General features: G+C 36.4%; 1 non-coding gene across 1 annotated transcript; it reads left to right on the forward strand.

Annotated features, from left to right (window-relative positions):
* The first annotated feature begins 7199 nt into the window (after positions 1–7199).
* LOC128580005 (U6 spliceosomal RNA) lies at positions 7200–7304 on the forward strand. The gene has a single exon (XR_008378370.1). It is a non-coding gene; the product is annotated as a U6 spliceosomal RNA (small nuclear RNA).
* Positions 7305–10774: the final 3470 nt, after the last annotated feature.

The raw sequence follows: 10774 nt of genomic DNA on the forward strand, positions 1-10774 counted from the left end.
TGGAGGGCAAAAACAGAACACTCTCTCAGAGAGCTCTGGAATAATTCAAAGAAAACCAATATTCATCTTATAGGGATCCCTGAAAGCGATGAAGTGGCTTCAAAAGGCACAGAGTCGCTTCTCCATGAGATTATGAAAGAGAACTTTCCAGACATGCCAAGAGATTCTGAAATTCAGATAGCAGACAGTTTCAGAACTCCAGCATGACTCAACCCAAATAAGACATCCCCCAGACACATCATAATCAATTTCACTAAAGTCAATATTAAGGAGAAAATTCTGAAAGCTGCCAGACGAAAGAAAACCATTACATGCAAGGGGAAAAATATTAGAATAACTGCAGATCTCTCTGCTGAAACCTTTCAAACTAGAAGAGGATGGTCATCAACTTTTAATCTCCTAAAACAAAATAACTTTCAACCCAGGATCCTATACCCAGCTAAACTGAGTTTCATTTATGATGGAGAAATTAAATACTTCAATGACATTCACATGTTGAAGAAATTTGCCATAACTAAACCAGCTCTCCAGGATATTCTCAGACCTATCCTCCATAAACACCAGCATAATCCTCCACCACAAAAGTAAACTCACCCAGAAAATTTTGATCAAATTCCAACTTCCACAGTCGCAAAAGCAAGAAAAATGTCCACAGGACTCTCGAAAGGCTTATCAATATTCTCAATTAATGTGAATGGTTTAAACTGTCCTCTAAAGAGGCACAGGTTGGCAGACTGGATACAAAAACTCAAGCCAGATATCTGCTGCATACAAGAATTGCATCTTACATTAAAAGACAAATATAGACTCAAAGTGAAGGGATGGTCATCTATATTCAAGGCAAATGGAAAGCAGAAAAAAGCAGGTGTTGCAATCCTGTTCACAGACGCAATAGGCTTTCAACCAACCAAAATAATTAAGGATAAGGATGGACACTTCATATTTGTTAAAGGTAATACTCAATATGATGAGATCTCTATTATTAATATTTATGCACCCAACCACAAACACCTCAATTTATAAGAGAAACTCTAACAGACATGAGCAAATCAATTTCCTCCACTTCCATAGTAGCTGGAGATTTTAACACCCCTTTAGCAGTGCTGGATAGATCCTCCAAAAAGAAGCTAAGCAAAGAAATCGTAGATTTAAACTCAACTATTCAACATCTGGACTTAACAGACATCTACAGAACATTTCATCCCAAACAAAACTGAATACAAAGTCTTCTCATCAGCCCACAGAACATACTCCAAAATTGACCACATCCTAGCCCACAAATCCAACCTCAGCAAATTTAAAAAAATAGAAATTATTCCTTGCATCTTCTCAGACCATCATAGAATAAAAGTTGAACTCAATAACAACAGGAACCTACATACCCATACAAAAACATGGAAGCTAAACAACCTTATGCTGAAGGATAGACGGGTTATAGATGAGATTAAGAAGGAAATCACCAAATTTTTGGAACAAAACAGCAATCAAGACACGAATTACCCGAACCTCTGGGATACTGCAAAGGAAGTCCTAAGAGGGAAATTTATAGCACTGCAAGCCTTCCTCAAGAAAATAGAAAGAGAGGAAGTTAATAACTTAATGGGAAATCTCAAACAACTGGAGAAGGAAGAACACTCCACCCCCAAACCCAGCAGAAGAAAAGAAATATCCAAAATCAGAGCAGAATTAAATGAAACTGAAAACAAAAGAATTATACAATAGATCAACAAATCCAAAAGTTGGTTTTTTGAAAAGATCAATAAAATAGATAAACCTTTGGCCAACCTAACCAGGAAAAAAAGAGTAAAATCTCTAATTTTATCAATCAAAAATGGTAAAGATGAAATAACAACAGGCCCCTCAGAAATTAAAAAAATCCTTAACGAATACTACAAGAAACTCTACTCTCACAAATATGAAAATCTGAAAGAAATTGACCAATCCTGGAAGTACGCCACCTACCAAGACTTAGCCACAACGAAGTGGAAATGTTGAACAGGCCTATATCAAGTTCTGAAATGGCATCAACTATACAAAATCACCCTAAAAAGAAAAGCCCAGGACCAGATGGCTTTATGTCAGAATTCCACCAAACCTTTAAAGAAGAACTAATACCTATACTACTAAACCTTTTCCAAAATACAGAAAAAGAAGGAATATTACCGAACACATTCTATGAAGCATCACCTTGATCCCCAAGCCAGGGAAAGACCCAACAAGAAAAGAAAATTATAGACCAATATCACTAGTGAATATTGAAGCTAAAATACTCAATAAGATCCTAACAAACAGAAACCAACAACACATCAAAAAAACTATACACCACGACCAAGTGGGATTTTTCCCATGGTCTCAAGGCTGGTTCAAAATACGTAAATCTATAAATGTAATTCAGCACATAAACAAACTAAAAAATAAGGACCATATGATTCTTTCAATTGATGCAGAAAAAGCTTTTGATAATATCCAGCATCCCTTCGTGATCAGAACACTTAAGAAAATTGATATAGAAGGGACATTTCTTAAACTAATAGAGGCCATCTATAGCAAACCCACAGCCAATATCATATTGAATGGAGTTAAATTCAAATCATTTCCACTTACATCAGGAACTAGGCAAGCAATGTCTCCATTGCTCTTTAACGTTGTAATGGAAGTTTTAGCCATTGCAATCAGGGAAGAAAAGGCGATCAAGGGTATCCACATAGGGTCAGAAGAGATCAAACTTTCACTCTTCGCAGATGATATGATCGTATATCTGGAAAACACTAGGGATTCTACTACAAAACTTTTAGAAGTGATCAAGGAATACAGCAATGTCTCAGGCTACAAAATCAACACCCATGAATCTGTAGCCTTTATATATACCAACAATAACAAAGCTGAAAAAACAGTCATGGACTCTATTCCTTTCACAGTAGTGCCAAGGAAGATGAAATATTTGGGAGTATACCTAACAAAGGATGTGAAAGACCTCTACAAAGAGAACTATGAAACTTTAAGAAAGGAAATAGCTGAAGATGTTAACAGATGGAAAAACATACCATGCTCATGGCTGGGAAGAATCAAAATTTTTAAAATGTCCATACTACCCAAAGCAATATATAATTTTAATGCAATTCCTATTAAAGCTCGATTGTCATATTTTAAAGATCTCAAAAAAATAAAACTTCATTATACATGGAATCAGAAAAAACCTCGAATAGCCAAAACATTACTGAGCAATAAAAACAAAGCAGGAGGAATCACGCTACCAGACCTGAGACTGTACTACAAATCGATAGTGTTCAAAACAGCATGGTACTGGCACAAAAGCAGAGAAGTAGATGTCTGGAACAGAATAGAGAACCAAGAGATTAACCCAGCTACTTACTGTTATTTGATCTTTGACAAGCCAATTAAAAACATTCAGTGGGGAAAAGATTCCCTATTTAACAAATGGTGCTGGGTGAACTGGCTGGCAACCTGTAGAAGATTGAAACTGGACCCACACCTTTCACCATTAAGTAATATAGACTTCACTTGATAAAAGATTTAAACTTAAGACATGAAACTGTAAAAGTACTTGAAGAAAGTGCAGGGAAAACGCTTGAAGGAATTGGCCTGGGTGAATATTTTATGAGGAGGACTCCCCAGGCAATTGAAGCAGTATCAAAAATACACTACTGGGACCTGATCAAACTAAAAAGCTTCTGCACAGCCAAGAACATAGTAAGTAAAGCAAGCAGACAGCCCTCAGAATGGGAGAAAATATTTGTAGGTTTTAACTCCGATAAAGGTCTAATAACAAGAATCCACAGAGAACTCAAACGAATTAGCAAGAAAAGAACACGTGATCCCATCTCAGGGTAGGAAATGAACTTGAAGAGAAACTTCTCTAAAGAAGACAGATGCACGATCTACAAACACATGAAAAAAGCTCATCATCCTTAATCATCAGAGAAATGCAAATCAAAACTACTTTGAGATATCACCTAACCCCAGTAAGAGTAGCCCACATAACAAAATCCCAAAACCAGATATGTTGGCATGGATGTGGAGAAAAGGGCACACTTCTACACTACTTGTGGGAATGCACACTAATACATTCCTTATGGAAGGATGTTTGGAGAATACTTAGAGACCTAAAAATAGACCTGCCATTTGATACTATAATTCCTTTATTAGGTTTATACCCAGAAGACCAAAACTCACAATATAACAAAGACATCTGTACCAGAATGTTTATTGCAGCCCAATTCATAATCGCTAAGTCATGTAAGAAGCCCAAGTGTCCATCAACCCACGAATAGACTAGCAAATTGTGGTATATGTATACCATGGAATATTATGCAGCCTTAAAGAAAGATGGAGACTTTACCTCTTTCATGTTTACATGGATGGAGCTGGAACATATTCTTCTTAGCAAAGTATCTCAGGAGTGGAAGAAAAAGTATCCAATGTACTCAGCTCTACTATGAAGCTAAATTATAGCTTTCACATGATGGCTATAATCCAACTATAGCACAAGACTATGGGGAAAGGGCCAAGGAAGGGGGGAGGTAGGAGGGGGGTTTTGGTGGAGGGAGGGTAATGAGTGGGACCACATCTATGGTGCATCTTAGAATGGGTACAGGCGAAACTTACTAAATGCAGAACACAAATGCCTACATACATTAACTAAGAAAATGCCATGAAGGCTACATTGAACAGTTTGATGAGAATATTCCAGATTGTATATGAAAACTGCACATTGTACCCCTTGATTGCACTAATATACATAGCTATGACTTAACAATAAAAATAAATAAATTTAAAAACATAAATAAATAAATATTTCTCCAAGGAAGGCATACAAATGGCCAATGAGCACATGAAAAGATACTAATAATCATTAATCAGTCTAGAGGAAATAAGATACAAAACCATAATGAAATATAACTCATAGAGGAAATGAAATGCAAAACCATAATGAAATATAACTCATAGAGGAAATGAGATGCAAATCCATAATGAAATATAACTGCATACCTTCTAGGATGACTAAATGAAAATTCAAGTAATAACTAGCATTGGAAAAAATCAGAATTAGTGTTGGAAAAATAAGAACTCTCATATACTGCTGGTGGCAATGCAAAATGGTGCCATCGCTTTAAAAACAATTGTAGTTGCTCAAACAATTAAACACAGGATTGCTATATGACCCATTATATTCTGCTTCCTGATAAATACCCAACAGAAATAAAAACACACATTTACAAAAAAGCATATACATATGTTTATAGCAGCATTATTAATAATAGCAAAAGATTAAAAACATATATAATTAAAAGCATATACAATGTTTATAGCAGCATTATTAATAATAGCAAAAGATTAAAAACAACCCAAATATTTATCAACTGATGAATGAATAAACAAAATGTGAAGTATATCCATAAAAAAGAGTATTATTTGGCCATCAAAAGAAATGAAGTATTGATACATGCTACAACATGAATGGACCTTCAGAACTTTATGCTTAAGTGAAAGTAGGCAATCACAGAAGCCACCTATTTATATGATGTCATTCATATGAATGTCCAGAATGGGGAAATTATTGATATAGGAAGTTGTTGCTTAGGGGTGGTAGGGGGAATGGAAGATGAAATGTGATAGCCAAAGGGAACAGGATGCCTTTTCAAAGTGATAAAAATGATCTAAAATTAACTGTGGTGATGCTTTCATGTATCTGTGAATAAATAAACGCAACACTATGATGTATGAATATTATAATAAATAAGTTACATCTCAATAAAGCTGTTAAAAGAATGAAGCGTTTCCTTTTTTCTTGCACGTCCCTGGTTTCAGATTAAAAAAAACAGGGGTCTTCTGTTTTCTCTCTAATAATGTTTCTGAATATGCTCAATAATCTACTTATCCTTAAGGCCAAAATAAATTACTGATCCAAATAATTAAGGGAATTTCCTACCATATTATTGTGATACTATTCTTTACCTGATCTGGTTCACTATATGCTTTTTAATTTTCCTTCTATTTCTTCCCAGAATGAAACTTGCATGCCAATATTTTTCCATTTATTCAACAACTGAGTTCATGAGAGTGCTGGTATCAGAAATATAAGAGACAAAATCATTTGTCTCAAGGAGCTTATACTTCAGCAAACAATTGAAGAGTTGGTAAGAATTACATAGATGAAGGACTATTGATTAGAGATTGAGGTTAGAGAGGATGTTTCTAAGCAAAGAAAACAGTAGGCATGAAGTTTATGGGGAAAAGAGAAAAAAGGCTTAACATAGACTTTTATGCTGGAATACAGTATTATGGAATTAAAAATGATGTTTACAAATGAAATAGAGAAGTATATAAGGCCAAGAAAGATAACTGCTAATGAGGAGACAAGCAGAATAAAGACTCAATATTAATTGGATGTAGCAACAAAATAAGTGTCAATGACCTTGATTTTCATGATAGTTCATTTTATGTATCAACTTGACTAAGCCAAAGAGTGCCCAGATATCTAGTCAAGTGTTAGGGATGTGTCTGTGAGCTCACTTCTGGATGAGATTAACATCTGAACTGGTAGGCTGAGTAAAGCAGAGTTCCCTCCCCAGTGTGTGTAGGCAAGTTTCTTTCTGGAAGCTTACGGGAATCATCTTCTTGCCCTCTCCAGCTTCTTGAAGCTGCCTGCATTTCTTGGCTCATGGTTCCCTTCCATCTTCAAAACCAGCAATAGCGGCTGAGTCCTTATCATATCGCATCACTCTGTCTCTGACTTTACTGTGATTACACAGGTCCACTGGGATAATACAGTATAATTTACTTATATTAAGGTCAACTGATTTGCAAACTTAATTCCTTTGCCAACCTTAATGTAAAATAACCACATCCACCCATCCTGAGGATTAGGGCACAGGCATCTTTAGGGGACAATTATCCTTCCTATTATGGTCAGTGTGTGTATAACATGTCTTTCAAGAAGGCCATTTCTGAGAATGGAATGGGAGCTAGTTAGCAGATAAAACAGGAATAAGATCATTGGAGTGATTTATTTTCAAAGATAAGAGAGACTTGAGTACTTTTTTGAAGAAAAAAAAGAATCAAGAGCAATGATCTTTCTGAGGAGGAGATGCAACAGGGGGCAGGGAGGAGCAAAAGCTAAACAGAGCAGAGAGCAAAGTCTTACCTTTAGAGTGGAGAGGAAAAAAGAGGAGGTGAGTGCTTGCTTCGGCAGGACATATACTAAAATTGGAATGATACAGAGAAGATTAGCATGGCCCCTGCGCAAGGATGACACACAAATTCTTGAAGTGTTCCATATTTAAAAAAAAAAAAAAAAAAAAGAGGTGAGAGTACAGATTGCTGTAGGTGACAAGAAATTAAAGTTCATTTCTTGTAGCCTCTGTGAAATGGGAGAGAAAACTACCTGTTAGAAAGGAGGATAGGCGATAAGTTTGGATGCTTTGGAAGAATGACAAGTCTGGGCATCTGGTAGTCTATGTGCAAGGCCCACTTGACCCTGAAATCCAAATGTGATCCTTGTATTTCTGAGATTTTCCCAGACAGTATGAGGCAGCTCTAGAGAAATAAAAAGAATATAACCATTTGGATTGATTGAGAGTTTCACTCACTCACACACACCTAAAAAAATGCTCCTAGAGTTTACACCCACAGAGCATTGCTACAGTTTAATAGATTCAAAACTGTATGCCAAAAGCCCACTCTGTCATGAGAACAAAAGTGTTCCCTTCTCAGAATATATCAAAAGATTAAAGGGACATAAATCCCACAGCTATCATGTTTCCTATAGGCAGGAGCTCTGGAAAAATATTTAACATAAATGGAACCTATAATCAAAAGCAAATTGTGGGTACTGTTAAAACTCCTCTAAAAAAAATTTACCTCCACTAAGAAAAATTAACAACATAGTCCTGCTCACAGTAGGAGATACTTTTAGGAAAGCAAGAATCAAAAATCTGCATTTTTAACCACATTAACAAACCCATCTCATTCTACATTTGTTTGTTGCAACATTCATTGAAGGAAAGCTCAAGCACATATTAACATTCTTATAGCAGATCCTGTAGGTGACAAACTCATATCTGCACCCCCCCACACACAAGTTCAATGCCAGTGCCTGATTTTTTATCAATGCCAGTGCCTGATTTTTTTTTTCCAGAAAAGCTTTCTCTGGTTGCTGAAACCATTTTTACTATCTTGCTCAGTAGATCAGAAGTGATGGTGCACTTCCAGCAGCCCCCAAAGAATGACTACATGAGTTGGCATTCAAACATCCAACAAACTCTATTCACTTTGTTTTTTTCCCTCTCATCTACAGGTATTTCCCAATCTTTCTGAACAAGGTATTTGCCCCTGATTTAGAAGTTTGCTTTCAAACCCAAACTAAGACGGTTATACTTTACAAGACAATGTAAAGCAGTGCTTAGCTCAAAATTAAGCAAAAACAAGTAAACAAAGACACATCATCTTCTAAGTCTAATAAAGTGCTATAAGTTATGGAATTTTCTCCTGCAGTTTTTCCAACGCAGTGTACTAGGAAGCACATGGGGAGTCCAAGTAAGTCTTGCTAAGGGAGCAACACAGGAATGGTCCTGCCCGAGGTCCCTGCACCCTGCAAGTAGAGCAAACTACCAGGAGCAAGTGAGAAACCAGAGAACTCAAGTAGCACTACTGTTTCTTTCTGAGACGCATTTCTATTCATTGAAATAAAACAGCCCCCAAATCTCTAATGTTGATGGCCTTCAGAGGTTGCACTTGCCCCTAGAATTATACCCAAAATTCCGTGCAGGTGAATATGTGCATTGTTATGAGACTAACATTCATAGTTTCTACAAGATGTATAGATTGGTCTTGAAAAGTAAAAAGCCAAAAATTATGAATTCTGATCTTATGAGCTAGGAGTTGGAGGAAACAATTTCATCCCGGATAAAGAAACAATATAAGTATCTAACATATCTTTCAACTGTTTGACTTGCAGATTATATAATTAAATTACATTAAATAATTCCATGCCAATGATAGTCACAGCTATAGCCTCTTGAAATGTATACATAGGGAAATAGACGCAACAATGCCAGATATATGAATGTCAGTGTAGACCATTAAGCCACCTTCTCAGAATGAGGGCTCCAACCCATGACCCCCTCTCCAATCACAGAATGATACATTGTAGGAGTTAGAAGCATCCTTGAAAACTACCCACTCCCCCAACATACCTTCCTTCTCCAGCATCTAGACAGAGGTTTGAACTCAACCCCATACCCCGCCCCCAAACACTTCCAAAAAATCAGGAAATTATTGCCTTTTGTTTTTGTTTTCTCAAAATCTAAGTAATATAAATCTCTTTTCTAAAATATTTACCTTCATTTTTAGTATGGTTTGTTTACTTGTAGGTTTGTATAATTTAAATTTTTGTTAATTTTTAAAATTTTAATTGACAATAATTGTATATATTCATGGGATACGATGTGATGTTTTGATGTACGTTTACATTGTGGAATAACTATGCCAAAATAAGCCTTTTTAAGCTTCTAGAATGATAGAAGGTATATTGCAACTCGCTGAAGATAGTTATTCTCATTCTTAAAGATTACTCTTACGTTCTTTCTTCCAAGATAAACACTCAGATTCCCTCAGCCGTTGTTTCTATGGCACAGTTTGCAGGTTCATCTGGGGCCCTTCCTCTAGTTCATTTATCATTCTTGTGAAAATTTGATGGTGAAGCAGAAAGTCTAATACAGCATTATCACTATGGATTTGGTCACCATGCATCTAAACAATACAGAAGATGCAGCCCAGTTACAGAGCACATTGCAAGCTGCTCTAGATGAGAAAGGTCCTTCCACTAAACCAGGTCAGTTATAAATCTAGTGTAATCAACTACAATGTACATCATCCTCAATACCATTCCATACAACTCAAAAAGACACTTATACTACTCTGTTTCCCAAAAAATAAGACAGTGTCTTATTTTAAGGTGTGCTCCCAAAGATGCGCTAGGTCTTATTTTCAGGGGACGTCTTATCTTTCCTGTAAGTAGGTCTTATTTTCAGAGGATGTCTTATTTTCGGGGAAACAGGGTATGTTTAAGGAAGGTGAGGGGTCTGCTGTCTTGAAAGTAAACAATAAACCTATTGCTATATCATAGCTATTAGGAGCCAGTGGAAAAATCTAAATGAGGATGACAGCCTGACTGTATTAGAAGCTCTGTATTGCTTTCCAAAATATAAGCACACGTGGTATTGATATTATAACTCTATTTTGCCCCCAAAAAGATCACAGCAAAAGGCAAAGAACTATCTTAAGTGTTCATTACATTGCTGGTTACTTTAATTAACATGGGAAACTGGTCTTTTCTCATTTGTCCAAATTCCTCTGTGGGGGTTGGATGGGATGGGGCTGTTTATGGGAGATGGAGTGGTGGTAGGAGGCCCTTCCACACACTGAAAGTCCACATGAAGGAAACTCAGAAGACTGCAAAAAGATGTTTTGTTTTGTTTTGGTTTGGTTTTGTTTTGTTTTAATAAAGAAAACATTGCAGAATGTCAGGTGTGAGGAATAATAGTTACACATTAACCATAGAAAGAATGAAGAAATCCAACCAGGTAGATCCAAGCTAAGTCAGAATAGAGTGGAATCAGGACTTCAAGGGCAGGGGAAGTATCAGAGACCTGCTTCTGATTATAATATCATGGGCTGGGTTAACAGGTGAAAAGCATGTTCAGCAGGGTCTTGTGCACATGCAACTTAATCCATAGCCACTTTTTTTGCATTC

The sequence above is a fragment of the Nycticebus coucang genome, chromosome 2, assembly GCF_027406575.1.
Source record: "Nycticebus coucang isolate mNycCou1 chromosome 2, mNycCou1.pri, whole genome shotgun sequence".
NCBI lineage: Eukaryota > Metazoa > Chordata > Mammalia > Primates > Lorisidae > Nycticebus > Nycticebus coucang.